The sequence below is a fragment of the Dermacentor variabilis genome, unplaced genomic scaffold (genome assembly GCF_050947875.1).
Source record: "Dermacentor variabilis isolate Ectoservices unplaced genomic scaffold, ASM5094787v1 scaffold_13, whole genome shotgun sequence".
Taxonomy (NCBI): Eukaryota; Metazoa; Arthropoda; class Arachnida; order Ixodida; family Ixodidae; genus Dermacentor; species Dermacentor variabilis.
In genome coordinates, this window is record NW_027460291.1 from 10,632,484 (window position 1) to 10,650,642 (window position 18,159).

Consider the following 18,159-nt stretch of genomic DNA (forward strand, 5'->3'; position numbering starts at 1 on the left):
CTCCTAGTTGTCGTCTCTCCGCTAAGCCCGGGTAGCACCGGACGTCCCCGCTTTTTAGCACTGCATATGCTTCTTTTGTCCTGCTAACCTCATTGCGCCCTATGATATCCTATTTACTGCCCTCTAATTCCTCCAGTAGCACTGGTAGACTCGCCTCACTAGATAACGTTCTAGCGTTAAACGTTGCCAGGTTCAGATTCCAATGGCGGCCTGTCCGGATCCAGAGATTCTTAGCACCGACTGCTGCGTCACAGGTCTGACCGCCGCCGTGGTCAGTTGCTTCGCAGCTGCTGAGGACTGCGGGGTTTGATTGTTCTTTTCATAGAGGAGGTTGTGGGCCAAGTACTGCCCCAGGGCGGCCAATTCTGCTCTGGTGATGGAGTGCGTTACCGGTTCTGGTTACCGGGATCAGGCTGCTTTCCATTCTTGTTTATGCAATTTTATCTACACGCGGATTTTATTTTTAATCCAGTGGAAAATTGCGCGGCACCTAGATTCGAGCCATGGTCCTCTTGCACACGAAGCGGATGCTGTAACTTTACGCCACCACTGCTAAGCATGGTGTCGTCGTTCGATTGTTATTATGCCGGCGTTGTCATGCCATCGTCGTCATTGCGTCGTTATCACGCAGAGGCTATCATGCATCCGTTGTCATACCGTCTTCATGCCGTCTTGGTCGTGAAATCGTCGTCATTCTCGCTTGTTGATCCGGTTGTAGTCATATCGTGACGCCATTCTCTTCTTACAGCCTTCGTCGTCCCATTGCCCTCATGTCGTCTCCGTCACGTCACCATTGTATCGTCGTCATAAATTAAGGATCAACATTGTCGTCACGCCGTCCTCCTTAAACGGCTTTGTCGTTCCATCGATAGTATTCTATCGTCACTGCGTCGGCCTCATGCAATGGTTGTTACGCCTCCATGCTCGTGGGTGAGCTTGGCAAGCGAGTGCCGTAGTAAAGTGGAATCTTATCGGAGTATGTCGAATATAGCCGAAGCAACGAAAGTTTTAGAATTACCATTACAAATGTTTAACGTAACTTGAGGAAATATGGTCTGTCGCTTCATTGCTGGGTTGCTATTCGCATTACCCTCCAATGCTGTATGCTGTACTTTTTTTTGAATCACAGGTCAGCACTACCATAGGATGACTGACTGTTTTTTCTTTTCTACGCGTTGTAATCAGACACAGCTGCCACGCAAACAGTTTTATAGCTAGATGGAATATAAATGCGTTAGCAATTACGTCTTTTAGAAAAATATCACGCAGTTGCAGATTTCTTGTACTAAGCCTTAGCGTGCCAAATAATTTCTTCTTGAAAACGTAAATCAAATACATCTATATTTGTAGCGCTTATACATTTTAAATTTCTCTCAAAATGCAGCGCCGAACAATTTCGTCATATCAAGGACGTTACGAAGAGCTGCTTGCAACGCTAACTACGTCACTGTTACAACGAAGCGATGCCATAGACTGTTTGTGTAAACAAGTCTTTCGGTACGAGATACTCCAAGCAGAGGGCAATGTTCTTATTTCGAAAATAAGAAGTTGCTTCCTTTTTATATTCCAATCAAGTTTTCCGTATGTTTAGGTCAGCCCATTGACGCGTAGAGTCGACATGAATTTAGTGGAACATGTCAATTGCCTTTCATGTCTTCATATTATTTTACTCCTAGGGTGGTAATACCGCTGTACTGTCGCAGGACATGCGCAGCCAGTGCACGCATATAAGCACACTTGTGTCGGAATAAAGACACACGGCGTCAAATATGCCAAAAAGTGGGTGAAATAATGCACTCAGAATTCGCAATGTTCCCTGTAAAAGCGTCGTGTTCTTAGAAGTGTTGGAAAAACTTGACCAATGGAGTTGTCAAAATGACCGAGCTCCTAGAGTGTTTTTTGTTCTATTCTATATACGGGCTACTGAGTTTGCATTCGAATGTGATAATCTCTCATCGTCATACTGAACAGCAGAATTCGAAAAGCTAAAACCTGTTTGGAACTGCGAGCGACAACGCATTGTTCCCAGCGCATATAAGCCATCTGCGTAAAAGATAAAAGAACGGAATTAAGCAGCAAGTGAATGTGCAGAGGAAGAGACGAGCGATGGCAAGCTATTACGTCATTGTGATGTTGTCTGCTGTGGTGGTAGCTCACGGCACTTGTTTGCGACGCTTGTTTGCGATGAAAATCTCGAGCTCAGGTACATAGCGGGGAATCCAAAAACCCTCGGCTTATTATTTTTCCAGTCCCGAAAGGTGTGACTTCAAGTCTACGCACTCGTTTACATACGACGCCCGCAGAGCTTTCTCGGCAAGAATGAACAAAAAGACGCAATACGCCATAATTGCTCGTAAGAAAACGTTTCGGCCAATCTTGATGCTGCACATATTATTAGTGAAGGCGACAGCCCAATAGCAAAGATCACTCACGATAACAAGCTTTCTTAAATCGGCCATGGCGTTTTGCTGCTGAGCATGAGGTCACGGGTTCGAATGGCAGCCGCGGAGGCCGCATTTCCTTTGGGGTGGCCCTCACGTGATCGAAATTGATCCGCCCCCTTCACCCACTATGGCGTCCCTCATAGCCTGTGTGTTGATGTGGGCCGCAATTTGATGCGTTTTTTTTATTTTCATTGATCGGCGGCCTTCACTATTATGCCCAACATCATTGGTGACTGGCATGCATAGTCCAATAGTGTAAAACTTTTATTTTAGGACACCGGGCTATACTCACTACGCTTCTATTTGCATGAGTGACAAAGGTATATATTGTCACGTGGTAGTGACTGTGAAGAAAGCAGCCAAACTGAGAAAGACGAAACTAGCGTTTTATTGGGCGAACTTCTGCCCTCAAAAACAGGCTACAGTCAAAGAACGGCGACAGCGGCGAACACAGTCGGCAGTCGTCGAAAATCTCATCAGCGGGTCAAGTGCGTCGGATTTTATACATCAGTCGTCGAATGTTCCAGAGTAATCGCTGGGACCCGCGTGCCTTCAGCAAAGTTCTACATTATTCGCGTCGCGCATAGATGCAATCAGATTACACAAGGTTCGGCGACCACAGCCAGCGCATAGAACCATCGATAACATTCCAGAAACTTCCGACACATGCAAGCGCGTCCTGCGCTGTGCGATAACATTTGTTAGGCGGTCAAACGTGTCGCCCGATAAAGACAAGTACACGTGCCAATATATATATATATATATATATATATATATATATATATATATATATAAAGGGAAGAAGGACGCTTCCATTAGAGGCGTTCACATAGGCATAGGAAACAGGTTCCCTCGCATATTCTTATCGGGTTAGTCCAGGATCACTTGAATCAGCTGCACACAAAACTAATTATAGCAACAGACATTTCGCAGTGTGAGGAAAAGGCCGACAGAGTTGGCATTTTTTCCTCGTCACTGGATTGGACTTTTTGTGTTCGGGTCCTACACTTCACTCCAATATTCCTGCCGGAATTCCCCAGATCTTGTCCTAGCACTGTGTAAGCTACCTTCCACGACAACAGCGGTAATAACCACAGACTCTTCATCGTTGTACAATTCGCTTAGTGCTCCCGACGAGTCGCATATATTAAACACTTTACACTCACTGGATCCAAGTCATTTGCGGAGTTTACGATGAATATGGGTACCTGGACACAAAGGCGTATTTATAAATGAAGTGGTGGTAGACAGCTCGGCTAAGGCTTCCATTACAGGCCCTGTGTTTTTACTGATTCCAAGGGCGGATTTTATCACATTTGTCAGGTTTCGATGATACACCATTTTGGCACAAAAATAATATGTAACGTCATGCACGGAGTTACACCACTTAGAATCCTCTTGGAGCAGGAAAATATTGCAAATGAAGACAGACAAAAGTGACATTAACGAGACTGCGATGTCGAGTCCCACCTAAATTTATACATGCACCGACCTGGTCTGGCAATTTTTCCTTTTGTGCCGTTTCTACAACACCTTAGAAACCGTTGAGCATTACTTATTGGGCTGTCGGCGTTTCTTCTCCCTGAGAGAAAGGACATTGCAAGTTACAGTGTGACAGCTAGGCCTGCCGTTGAACTCTCCGGTGCTTTCGGCGCTTGCGTGCTTCGACACACATGCGGGGATGTAGGTATCGCCGTAGAGAAATTCACTGTTGAATCAGACCGCTTTCAATGTTAATCCTACTAATAATTTCAATCTTCCCTTATTACCTCATTTATATATATATATATATATATATATATATATATATATATATATATATATATTTATATTCTTTGTTTTTGTTTTTTCCGATTGTAAGCACTGTTCACTGAATCGTTTTGAATATTGCTCGTTGTAATTTATCAAAATTACGGATTTCTAAATTGATTCAATTATCACATATGTAAAATGTGCCCGACTCTCGATGATGAGCCAAAGGCTTCATCATCATCATCATCATCATCATCATCATCATCATCATCATGAGCACAGGCTGGTGGGTCCCAAGATGCTCAGTGACACTACCTTTCCGATCTCATAAGTCACCTCGCTGCTGTAGAATTTTTTCTTCCAACAGAGGCTCGTGTTCATCCAACTGGTTGAGCATGACCGAAAGTGATCGTCTCTGTTTGCCTGTCCATTTGCTTTTCCAGCCCCTATTTCCCCCACAACAGTGCAGGCTAGCACACCGGAAACTATTATCAGATTAACCTCCATGACTTTCCCGTCTCTCTCTCTCTCTCTGCGTAACGAGCCTCCGCGGATAGCCACCGCTGTGACTATACAGTCTCGTTATCACGCAGATATTTTTCATCAGTGGTGGACGCCCGAGTGCCAGCCGATGGGGAAAACTCTTGCGGAAAAGTAGTTTCGTGAATACGAGCCCTAAAATTAACATCAGAGTAAGCACCTTTTCATTATTACCATAGAAAGCAGAAAAACAACAACTAAAACAATGCCTACCGGCCAGCCGGGCTTTGTACTCTCAATCAAAAGAGCGAGAGAAAGATGTCGTATTTATTGAAAGCTGGATATGTTTGTCTGACAGACGGCCTGGCAGCTACTACAGGCGTTGGGTGAATGTTATGGCATAGACAATGGTCAGACAAGCACGCAAGTGGCACATGCATATGCAGAACACCGTCAACGCCAAGCGACAGTAGAAACCAGAGTATTCTCTCGAAAATGGTATTCCGATAGACTCCATCGAATTATCACGTGCGCTCCGGCAAGGCGGTCAACATTGGCCAGCCAACCACTGCAACACAATGCCGTGATGCAGTTCGCAGGCTTTATGCACAGGCGTCTGGTGTCACTGACAAGCAGGTCATGTGTGCAGTGTTAGTTCAGCAACTGCAGGGCCATTCGTGAGTCGGTGAAGATGACGCACGTTGGAGCTCTTTGGTCTAGAATGCTATAAAGAAAAGCTGACCGTAGTGCAGTTAGTGCAGTGGCTGTAGCTGCGGCCCAGCCACTAATTGTGGCAAAGCGCACCGTGGAGGAATCCACACGCGAACGGCAGATGCTAATTACGATGGCAGGTGCCTCAGAGCCTCTCAGATATTCGCTCGTTTGAGAGCACCGTCATAAGCCTCACTAATTGAACTGCGTGCGCTCCAGAAACAGGGCGTATCATTAACGCCGGTAAACACGTCAGGTGCCGAATTTTGATGGGATTGTTTTCCGTTTCTGCAGTTTATTGCCCTTACTCACCGGCTAGCACAACACGTTCAACGTCGCCCCACCTTCCCCGCCTATCGCCGGGATAGGGATGCACGAATGAGAGCAATGAATAAAATCGGAAAACAAGAAGGTGTGACTACAAACGTTACGTTGCTGACGCGTTGAAATAACTCAACATTTATCCTCACCATTTGACTCCGGTGCCTCTCACCACTCGTTTGTTAACTTGAATCAATCAATCAATCAATCAATCAATCAATCAATCAATCAATCAATCAATCAATCAATCAATCAATCAATCAATCTGCTTATGACTGTATGTCTGCCCATTGTTTCGAGCTATTGGGTAGGAAAGAGAAGCGACTGAAAAAATTCGAACAAACAATGCCGTCAGAAATTTAGACCATGACATGGAAAACCAAAAACGTGGCGATTTTAATCAAATTCTTTTCATTTTCCCTGTTTGACCATGAACTGAGCGGCGGTTTCTCTACGTATCGCCCCGTCGGATGTCAGCGCAAGCGCTCTGTCATAAGAAAGGAATCGAGCGAAAGGAATCCTTACATTACATTATACCGGTCCCAGTCACAATTACAACCGAAAGTGCGATGCCACATAGTCTGCCGCTAATTATTTTGAGGGCCCCGAAACCCAGCGTCTAAAAATTAAGCAGGCGAGTGAACAGAGATTATCGGTCCACTTCGTCTCTAGAAAAAACTCCACGGTTGGTTCTTGTAGGCAGTAGGCGCTCCAGAGTTCCCATTCCTGAAATGCTCGCTTCGTTCATGTCAGTGGCGCCATCTATCCTCAGACACAGGACTCACTTCTTAGGTGTTTTACCAGCAAAAACGCATCTCGCCCTCCTTGCTCTACATGTAACCCTCTTCTTCTTTTTTCTCTTTTTCTTGTTTGCGAATGCTCATGTACAACTCAAGTAATTTGTGGGTTGATTTCGACCGTATGCGGGGTAATGGGCAGAACGTGAAAGTATTCGCAGATGCATGGCAGCGTGAGTATTTTTCTCCTGAACAAAGGGCGCCGCATTTATTAAGTTTCTTTAATTAATCACTATACACTCACACAATACAATCAAAATTTTTTCGTGCACAATCGAGCGCAGAATAAAAAAGAAAATTAAAATGCTTGTTCATCCCGCGCCTTTGGGCTTAGCAGCGCAACGGCATAGCCGCTTCGGCGGGTAGAATTTAAAACATAAACTAATGTAAAGTGCTGGGACAACGCTGGGCTTCGACACACCCCAAAGGCCTCAGCGTCAGTGGGTCTCTACCGAGCAGGGAGGTCACGGATTCGATTGCCGGCTGAAGTTGTAGAATTGCGACGGGCACGGAAGGGTACAACGCTCGTGCGGCGGGCGCGCGTTTTTAAGGGACCAACGGAGGTGAGAATTTGAAGCCACCCACTACGACGTCTCTGGGCACCCGCTTTATTTCCTTTGTCTTGCTTTTTTTTTATTTTTTTGCTCGAGTTACCACGCAGCATATGCGGGAAGGAAGTTATCTATGTAAACTCCCCTATCATGCAGATACTGCCACAGCGCTTTATGAAGTGCTTTTTGCTGTTGAGCGTTTTTCTTGCGACCTCAGACGCTATCATTCTTTCGCTTGTTTACGTGCAACCTCGCTCCCGCAGGGATCGAAACAAGAAGTCTCCTCGATTTGTGCGCACTTTCTGCGCTAGTTCACAAACGCGCCGTGCCAGTGCAGCGCCAGTTCTTGCAGTGGGAATGTAGCACGACCCTAGCGCCTTCGGTGCAGCGGTCAGATCGAGTGCAAAAGTGCAGAAACGTGCACGCCTTCATCCGCTGGTGCTTCTGTTTTGGTGTTGGCGCTTGTCACGTGCGTTCACATATGAGCGGTATTGTACCAGCTTAATACTGTGCATTTGTTCGAAATGACGTATGTTTTGACAGCGGCCATGAAACTCGTTGACTCTGACAGCGATGAGGAATTTCACTCCCCTCTTTGTGTTGCGTTGTGCAAAGTGGCACGGGTCGGTCGTCACCGAGTCAACGGGTGCTTTGAACAGGTGACAACTCAATACCTGAACATTGAATTCAAGAGGCTGTTCAGGTTGTCGCGCGACACCTTTGACAGTTTGTACTCGTGGTTCAGCCTGTCGCCGTTCTATCCGAAAAGTGTTTGCGGTCGTCCGCAGATCACAGCAGAAAAGAGTTGCCTTATATCCTAGAGCTACCTTGGAGCACAAACAAGAACGTACTCGGTAGCAGATATATTTGACGTTTCTGAATCTTCGGTTGTGCTGTGCATGCAAAGGGTGCTTAATTTTCTGCAATCTATTAGCGCTCAAGTGATATGCTGGCCAAGCGCTGCCGACATGGCCCGCAGCAAGACGGCTTTCCTGACAAAAAGTGACAGGAAAGGCCACCGTGGGATGCATTGCTGGCAGCCACATTGAGGTTCTAAAGCCAGACGACAGCACTGACTCATATATCAACCGGAAGAAGTGGTCATCTATAATTATGAAAGCAGTCTGCAACGACCAGAAGAGGTTCTTAGATGTCTTAATTGGCTTCCCTGGTTCTGCACATGACGCCCACGGGTTGAGATAGAGCACCTTGTTTGAAGAGGCTGCAGCCAAGTGTGGCGACATTTATATACTTGGAGATCCCGCATACCCCATGCAGCCTTGGCTTTTGACACCGTACAAAGGCTCCAGTTTTCCTGCGTGGAAAAAAAATTCAACAAATGTCACAGTCAGCAGAGGGTGGCCATCCAGAACTCCTTTGGCCTTTTGAAGCAACGCTTCAGAAGGTTGTATCGTGTCGATGCAAAGACACTTATGCAGTGTTGTTGCATTGTTATGGGAGTATGTGGGCTTCACAACATGTGAAATTCTGAGAGAGATTTCATAGCAGAGCTTACAGACCTGCATGCTCACGAAGACGTTGGAAATGACGAAGAACTAAGCGAAAGTGAGGCATCCACATCACAGTGTGAAAGCCTAAGGCGACACATTGCCCAGAATCAGCGCTGAGCAAAAGTGCACATGGGAATCATGCGACAAGAAACTATTGGTGTACTCATTTATTTGCCTCGGCAGCACACACAAGACGCTCAAGAAGAGACATTTTTTCTTCATGCTGCTTCTGCTTCGCAGCTATGGCTTGCTGCAATACATTTATCAAGCTGCCAATCGATGTGTTCCTGTGGCAGCCACCTCCGAGATGGCATCGCTTCAATGCTGCAGGCTGCCTCCTCAGCTGGTGCGTCCTCATCGCGACCGTCGTCAGTGGGCCCATTTTCTGGCAGCATCCTTTCTCCGTTCGTGTTACTTCCATTAATAAGGTTTCATTAATATCAACAAATGTCGCATTGGTCATTACACGTTGTAACTGTGCAAAATGAGTGGCGGAACAATTTGCTGCTGGGCGGATTCATCTCACATCAGTCCTTTAAGCAGAAGCAGTACGCAAACTGCAGGTATATTTAGAGCTGAATACGTCTTCAATGCGAAAATACTTTATCTGCAAATGAAGAAACAGACAAGGTCGCAGTAACCTGTATGAACTCGTCCTATAACAGAAAATGGTCCATGCATGCCATACGCATTCTTATTCTTCTCTTCTTATTCTTATTCGTACCGACGCATAGAAAGAAAACTAAACGCCATAATCCATGGATCACTCGTGACATCATTCATCTCAAACGTAAAATAAAGCGCAAACGCAAATATAAGCTACCTTAGAGTACCGAACTCCGCTCTTTAAGGGATGCTTTACTCATCAAGCTTCGCAACGCCCGTGACAAATTTAATAATCAGACTATGATTGCATTCATAAAAAGCTCCCCAGACAAGTTCTGGCGTTTCCTGTCTGACTCTAATCGTAGCGTTCAACAGCTAAGAATAAACAGCGTAAGTTCTAATCTTAATGATATCGTCAATGAATTAAATGACACATTTTATAAAGCATTCACTCGACCTTCAGTTCTCAGCGCCCATGATAAATCGTATACGCTATTTACATCTCAATCAATTCCTGCCATTTCAATAAGTCGTGAAGGAATTCTTACTAGGTTGCTTGATATCGACGTAAAAAAATCGCCTGGAGCCGATGGTTTGCGTAACAACTTTCTTCGAAGCTACTCCGAAGTAACTTCTGAATTCCTATACATTATTTTTAATGCATCTCTTAAACAGAGCTCACTACCGAAAGACTGGCTCACAGCCAAAGTAATACCGCTGTTCAAATCAGGTGATAAACTTATTCCTAACAATTATAGACCTATTTCCCTCATAAACACGTGTTGTAAGCTCTTGGAGCATATTATCGCTAATCACATATCTAACCACTTGGATGCGAATAAATTTTTTGTTGATTTTCAGCATGGATTTCGTAGAAAGTTTTTAACCTCAACTCAATTGTTATGCATTGTACATGACTTTGCCAGTGCCATTGATGACCGCCTGCAGATTGACGCTATATTCCTAGACTTGTCAAAGGCATTTGACCATGTGTCACATGCAAATTTAATTGAAGTTCTTAAAACATTTGGATTACCAGAAAATATAGTACATTGGATTCAAGCTTATTTAGCGAATCGTGTTCATTTTGTGGAAATCGATGGTGTGTAATCTAATAGCCTGCCTGTTTTATCCGGTGTACCACAGGGGTCAGTGTTGGGACCCCTGCTGTTTCTTATCTATGTAAATGATATTGCTAAACATTCGAATCCTAATGTGAAGGCGAAATTGTTTGCTGATGATTGTGTCATTTATTCCACTGTAAGGAGTTCTTCATGCGAGGATACACTTAATTAACAATAGTCTTTGTAAACTCGTGGACTGGTGCGACGACAGAGGAATGCAAATAAACTTTTCCAAAACAGTGTCAATGACAATAACATTGAAACGAAAAGCACTACTTTATACTTACCACATCGGCAATCGGCACCTTGAATCAATTACCTCTGCTAAATATTTAGGCATAACAATTAACAGTAACCTCAAATGGGACGCCAATATTAACAACATATGCAACAAAGCTTTCCAAAAATTTCGCTTTCTACGTAGAAAGCTAAAGAAGTCCCCTTCATATGTCAAGCTGCAAGCTTATCGTTCCCTCATACGCCCAGTCCTAGAGTTTGCTTCCATAGTGTGGGACCCGTTCATTAAAAAGGAAATTGACAAACTTGAACGAATTCAGCGCCTGGCTGCACGGTTTATTTGCTCTGATTACAAAACATCTTCATCAGTTTCTGGCATGTTAGGCCAACTTGGACTGCATCCGCTCCACGTGCGCCGTAAAATCACCAGGTTGTAATTTTTTTACTCGTTATTTCATAATCAAACAGGTTTAGCAAATGCCACATATATTACCCATGCTCCTCAAAGGTCGTCTCGTATTTTTCATTCTGAAGTAGTTCAGTCATACTTTGCTCGAACTAAAATCTTTCAGAAATCATTTTTTTCCACTTACGAGCGAAGAATGGAATCAATCATGGAATGCAATCTTGTGTTGTTGAATGCACTTCTCATGTTTCATTTGAAAATATGTTGATAAAGCATCTTATGTGAATCCTCTCCTGCTTGGGCAGCATTGCTGCCTGCAGTATTGTGCAAAAAATACGAATGGAAGCAGCATTTTCCCACAAAAGCTTGTATGCGCACAACCCGTTTAGAACCGGCAAACAAATGTACAGGTGAACGTAAATTGCACTTAAAAGATGCTATCAGGAAAATGTTCATGCATAATCAGGTAACATTTTAAAATTCTTTTCAATAGAAAATAAAGATCCAAAATGCCAACTTACGCAACAATCCTCCCCGGGGCGAGCAATGCAACTGGAGTGAAGTTCGCGCTCCAAAATTTCGGTTCTATCTCCATCGTTCTATATCGTTCTCTAAGTTCTCTATCGAGAAAAACGCATTTGCCCAAAGTGATCCTCGGTCGGTACACAAGTAACGGAAGCACTTCCCGTGCCCCTCGTACTCGCAGGCTGCACGAGAATGACCGGATGATCCGTTCCTTATTTTTTGCTTTCTTGTATGATCTCTCCATCGATTTCCATTTGTTCTCAATTTGAAGAGGAATCCTGCTACAGTGAAATTCATTGTTTATTTCAGGGGCCACTTTTTCCTACATGGCCTTTTTGATCATGTGAAAAGAATTTACCGCGTATTAGTACCTGGCAATTACAGTTCATTAACGCCAAATAACAGACGCCGCTGCATCGGCCTTATGTGATGCTGCATCATGCACATGAATGTACTACATGCCTTATCGAAGCGTGCACAAAATTTGTAGCGCTTCTGTAGTTGCCATTTCACAGGAGACGGGCGGTGGAGGCGACTTACTTAAGGCCACCCTTCTTGCCAATGAATGCCCTGTACATGCAAATAAAAAACTTCGGTTTACGCGTACAACTCGCGTTCATTGTCAGTGGACACTGGCGGCGGAGTGGCGATCAAAGGCCGACTAGCAGGTGAAGGCGGCGAAGGAGTGGGCAGGAGGACAGTCTGACTGGAGGCACCAAAGGCAGCAGCTACTTCGAGCGAAGGTGAGTCTGGTGCTGCCTCATGTTCAACGCTGATGCGAAGGCCGCCTAGGCAAAAAGAAACAAGTTGCGGCGAGCCGTGAGGAATGCTGCGAACGCTCACGTGTTCAAGTAACAGCACTTACCTTCTGTCTCGTACGCTCCATCGTGCTGCATGTGACAACCATGCTCGTCTGCCACGGGAAACGCTGCCATTTCAACGCCGTTTACAAGCACGAGCATGGCCACGGCACTGTCTGCTACAAACAGCGCACCAGGTATCTTGCACTACTTCACGAGAACTCGCGGGGAAGCTAGTGCTGAACTCCAGATGAACTCATTCAGCACGACGCCAAATCGAGTGACGAAGTGCAAGTGGCGCTAGCTGCACTGGCGAATGGAGTGCGAGAGTGCGGCACCACCTGAGCTTGTGCAGAAAGTGCAGCCAAATCGAGGAGACCTAAGGTGAAGTCAGGAATGCGCGGTCTTCACTGTTGATGGCAAAGGAGGCTTCCATGCTGTACGTTTCGTTCCACGCGCGAGTAATCTCGATGCCCCCATTTATTTATTTATTTATTTATTTATTTATTTATTTATTTATTTATTTATTTATGGACTGCAGCCCTATTTAGGCATTACGCAGGACAACACCAGCTATCACTGGAACAACAAAATTAGTACGCGAACGTCTGCTATCATTGGAGTTTCTCCAATGTGCTAGGTGAATAACTCGAGTAATGTTTTTCCAAGAGTTGTGTCGGAGATTATCAGTGAAATCAACGGACGGTGCGATGAAGGAGCCCAGGCTGAGCTTTTCAATTTATGTATTAAAACGTGGCGGTTCAACTGACCGATGAAAATGAAAACACGTTCATGTGCGGAATGTCTGTATCGCTGATTGGGCAGAGCAGAAGTTGCATGTCAAGATGACTACAACTCAGAACGAAAATTGCCAGGATACACGTATCTGGGTACTTGATTGAGCAGAGTCTCGCTCGCTAAGATTTTCTTGAGTTTTAGAATTGTTTAAGGTTCTTGTTCTTAAAATTGGTAATACGACGTAATTCTGTGAGCATTTTTGAGATTTGTAGCCTTTCTAACTCGAGAGAACTTGCAGGTGATCCTGAATGACGCATTTGACATACAACCAGAATGGCGATTCAGCACAACAGCTTATGAGCTATCGCCAAGACTGCCGCCTGGAAGGTAGGGTCCTATAATACATGATGAAGACCAATTTCCGAATATTTTCGCCAAACAAACTGAGCCCATTTCGAAAACATATCGTTATGGTGTGCATAGGTACGGTTGCATTCTTATTTCATCCTAAAGGGGGTTCTTATTGTGCAAGCAGTTTGCAGGGTATACGTTGAACGGTTTGTAAGAAGGTGCGGTGGCCATTTGTGACACCGGACTTATTAGACAAAGTGGCCGCATTATGTCACAAAGTCCTGACGAAAGAGCAGGTCACGAATTCTGACCCAGATTGTGAAGTTCATTGGCTGGACAAACTAGTACTTCTTTTTTACTATAGTCAGGAAAGTCCACGCCCCCTGGTTTGATTTGAGATGGCTTTCCACTTTTTGGCCTGACTTTATCTGGCCAACATCTCGTAATACGTGGCGGTTACAACGCGCATGCTCTTGCACCCGGTCTTCGCTAGAATCCAAGCATTCGCGGTCTGGAGTTAGTCAACCCCGAAATGTGTCTCCGAAAAGCCTAATGGCCAACGGAGATTTGTCCCGCCGTACTTAAGGACAACTTTCTTGAAAAAAGAAAGAAATAGTGAAACGGAAAAGGATGTCGCTTCAAGTTTCTGAACGCAAAGCTCGCCAGTAGTGCTTTCTGAAAATTCCCACACGTAGGCATGCACTGAACCGGCTTCAGCTCTACAATTCCAGCATGAAGGGATTAATTAGGATCAATGCTAATCGCTTAAAAGCAGTTGCCTTAAAGGAGTTTAGTAAAATGGTATGAGTCTACTTTCGCCAATTAAAAACCTGTATGGGCGACTATCGCGCAATTTCTGACGACCACCGTTGGTGTGAATCTTGGCCAGCAAAAATTATATTGTATTCAATCCCCCGTTTCTTAAAGAATTGCAGACATTTGGAACAATTGGCATAACAGAACACGCAACGTATGAAATTCACCCTTTAACCCAGCGGACTGGAGATCCGAACAATCTCTGCAACATCTCATGAACCGCAAGTCAATACAATATCCATACGCGAACTTTATTTGTGTTTCCATCTGTCGAGAAATTCTTGGAACCAAAATCTGCTTTCCATCTTCGTCGGCGCATGATGGCACCGCTGCTATAGCCGATAAGCTGCGTGAAAGGCTCACGTGTTGCTTAACAAAAAAGCGTTCTTCAAAGCCAGCTTCTCCGCAACAAGAGACGTTATGAGGAGAAGCTCAGTTCTGCAATTTTCCTCGTTCTGCAGGCTATTGCCCAAAGGGTGGTACCATGAAGACTTGGGATACGTGCAAACGCCAAGAGGATGAACTGCCCCACACCGCAGTGAATGTTGGACGTGCAGTACACGGAAAGTTGATGACTGCGGTGTTGAGTAGCGGTGCAGTCCAGGTAATGGGCCGAATATGCACTAAAGGAAATGCGGTAGAGGCAGACCATCTTTGTCGAAGCACAGCGAAGGCCGTCGAAAGGCAATGCCGCCGTGGATCAAGAACACACATAAACTTGTCACGCTTGGTAGTGTGCAGCTTCACCTGAGGCCTCTATAGTTTCCGCAAAGCATCCAAGATGAACCTATGGACATATACTTTATAGATGCGGCAGCTGTATGAGCGCTCGGCGCGGAGAGAACGCATTGAGTATCGTACACTGCACAATGCACACTGTGCACACCATGTGTCGCTCAGGCACATAGAAGCTGGCGATCGCATTGAGACGTTACCTCATTGTACTACCGTGAGGTTTTACCGCCGAGAGCGAATCACGAATACGCCCATGCGCTTCGCGATTCAGCAGTCGTTTCACATTAATTCCCGGGTTGCCCGTCACCTCGAGACCTGTTCGTATGGTGCGCAAGCATTCGCTAATTGAAAGCGCCTTTCAGCCACGCGGGGTCCCGTGCATACTCGGCTCGAAGATCCCGAGCAGTGCCCCAAGGTCTCGAGGCGTTCCCGCGTCTCACGACGTGGCTTCGAACAGCAGCGGGAAAGGCCTGCTCGACGACGAGTTGATTACCGAGCGCCGTACACTGACCGCCCATGTTTCCAACCAGACCTCCAATCTTTCTCTAGTGGCCGAGGCGTTGGATGAATTCATTAAGGTGCCAAGGAGATTACTCATTGCATTTGCGCTAAACACATACATGAGGCCGTAGTCAGTATGCCCGCCAACGCGTGACACGGCGCGCTAAGCTTCGACTCAAAAATCTGAAATTTCCACGATGACACAAACCGTGGCGTGAAGCCCTGCATGTTAAGCAAGTCGATTAATTTATTCAGCGTCAGAGGGAAAAGGGCAATACGTTTCTCTCCGCCATCGAACCAATGAATTTCACTTCGGCTTTACGCAAAACTGCACCTGGAAACAATCGAGCACCGCTCGAAGGAACGGGTTAGACGCTGGCAGCTTTATGTTTACACTTGCACGAGATGTTTTCACAGCGCTTGGCAAAGAGCAACTTAAGAAACTCGCTCCTTAAAAGAAATGATACCATATATCCTTAGCTGTATCATGGCTTTTCACCAGTTGCACATCGTTGGTTACTTACACAGATGCTTATTTTCTGAGCAGATATTGCGTTTGCACAGGCTACATGATAATGAAAAATTTGGAAATGAGATAGGCACGCACGCAACTAAAGAATTGCGGTGTTCTGTTCAACTTTCACCAGATATATATCATATATGGTGAACAGCTGTTGTGGCACGGGTTTCAGCGATGACACATTGGCGATTCAAGGTTGCTCATATCTGCGGAGATTTGTGTACAGACTTGCAATAATGGTGCATTCGATTCTAACCCACGAAACTTGATTTCAGTGAAAGTATTTGAGTTTTCGAATAACTCGGTGAACCAAGTGGATGAATTGCCCTTGCCCTGCGGTGTTTACAATGATGCTTCCTCAGTCGGGACATTTACATTTGTTGTCTGGTGCAAATCTGTCTTGTGCAATGTGGGCTGGACATGCAGCAGCTCTTCCATGAGCTGTTGTAGCTTTTGGCTGCCGTGCTTATTTGATATCCTTGTGTTTTATACGTGGGATATACAAGCGCCCTAGGACTGTTCTTAATTGGTGTTCATTTTTAATTTGTGCCTGAACTTGAGCGATTATTACATTGACGCCGTGTTTATGAAACAGACGCAATAAGACAAGTTACGGTGCGAAATGTGAGAGAGCAAGGAAGAAAGCCGAGGTTCTTTATTTAGGGATCCGTCAATATATTAAGATAAATAAATAATGTTGTTTCGACACAAATGGCTTGAGCGAGTATTTTCGGGAGGAAAAGACCCAGGTAGGAGTAGCGGTGCCTATTTTTAGATTGATATTTAAATTGATCTTTTTTTTTGCTCGTGGAAACATGATGTTCCTTTCTATTTGTAAGTGGGAGAAGTCTGGACAGCTTCGGTGAGGGATTACTAACTGTCATATAAAAAACGAAAAATAAAGAAAGAAAGCAGAGCCCCACAGCACTGAGCACGTGCTGCCAGGCGAATTGCATCACGTGTAATTCCAGCTCACTGCCTGCATAGTGAGACAATCAGGAAAAAGACGGCGTTTCGGCGCCTGCTCGCGGCCTCCAGAGGCGCGAGCTGTAGGATTTCGTGCCCAGAATGTCAGCCCTTTACTGCGTGATCGGGCTGAAACTCGCAGACAAATAGAACGCATGCATCCTCAGGACTGGGTAGCATGCCCGCGCAAGGTTAAGGCGCCAATCACGTTATACGTAAGAGCGGTCTGTAACATGCATCATGATGATGATCATCATGATCATAATCATGATCATCATGAACCTACTAAGTCCACTGCAGAACGAAGGCCCCTCCCTCCGATCTCCAGTTACCCCTCTGCTGCGCGAACCGATTCCAACTTGCGCCTGCGGATTTCTTGATTTCATCACGCCACCTATAGTCTTTCGCCGCCCTCGACTGCGTTTCCCAGGCTGCAGAAGTGTTCAACTTTTTCTCGGGTCTCGCCGTCCGGAAATATTCGACGTCTACTGAACGTATGTGGTTTTCACCGGATACAGCATGCATCATATATGTAAGAGCAACTCAGCGTAAGAATAGGCATAAGAATATTATGACTCGAATTTTGTAAAGTAACACCACACTGTCTCTTACCGGTTTTACCTTAGACAGCTGATGTTACGAAGTCCTTTGCTGGGCAGTTAAGTAGAGCACATGGAAAGACCAAAGGCCAACTTGCTTTCTCAGGCAACGTTGACAGCGAAAAATTAGAGCAGTCGTCGCTTCATTCTTGGGTGTATACGGTGAATAGAATATACGGACTGTAGGCGCTGAACATTTACGTACGGCGAGACCTGGGAAAAAATTGAATACTTCTGCAGTCTGGGCACGCAGCCTGTTATTCGGATTTCCAGCCTGCACGAACATCAAAGCTGTTTTGAGCATATAGTAAAAAAAAAAAAACTGCCCGGCAATAGGGACGCAAACGGCGCAAGAGATCCTCAGTGCAACCAAGGCAGCAGGCGTGTCACGGCTGTATTCGCACAGGCTCTCAATTCCTTGCGTAAATCATCCGTTACCGAATCACAAAGAAATACCCGCAGGTAATGAGGTGTAACAATAAAAGGTTTTAATCAACGCATGGTTTCACCACGTCTTTTCCGTAACACGTTGTTCGCACGGTATATCGGCGAGGGCGGATAAAATTTTCTGAAGCCGATATTGCATGCAAGCGTAGTGGCTGGTTGTCAAGGCGACACTGGAATCCAGGGTAGCTCGCCGTACAGCCAGCCCATTAAACAGGCGCTTC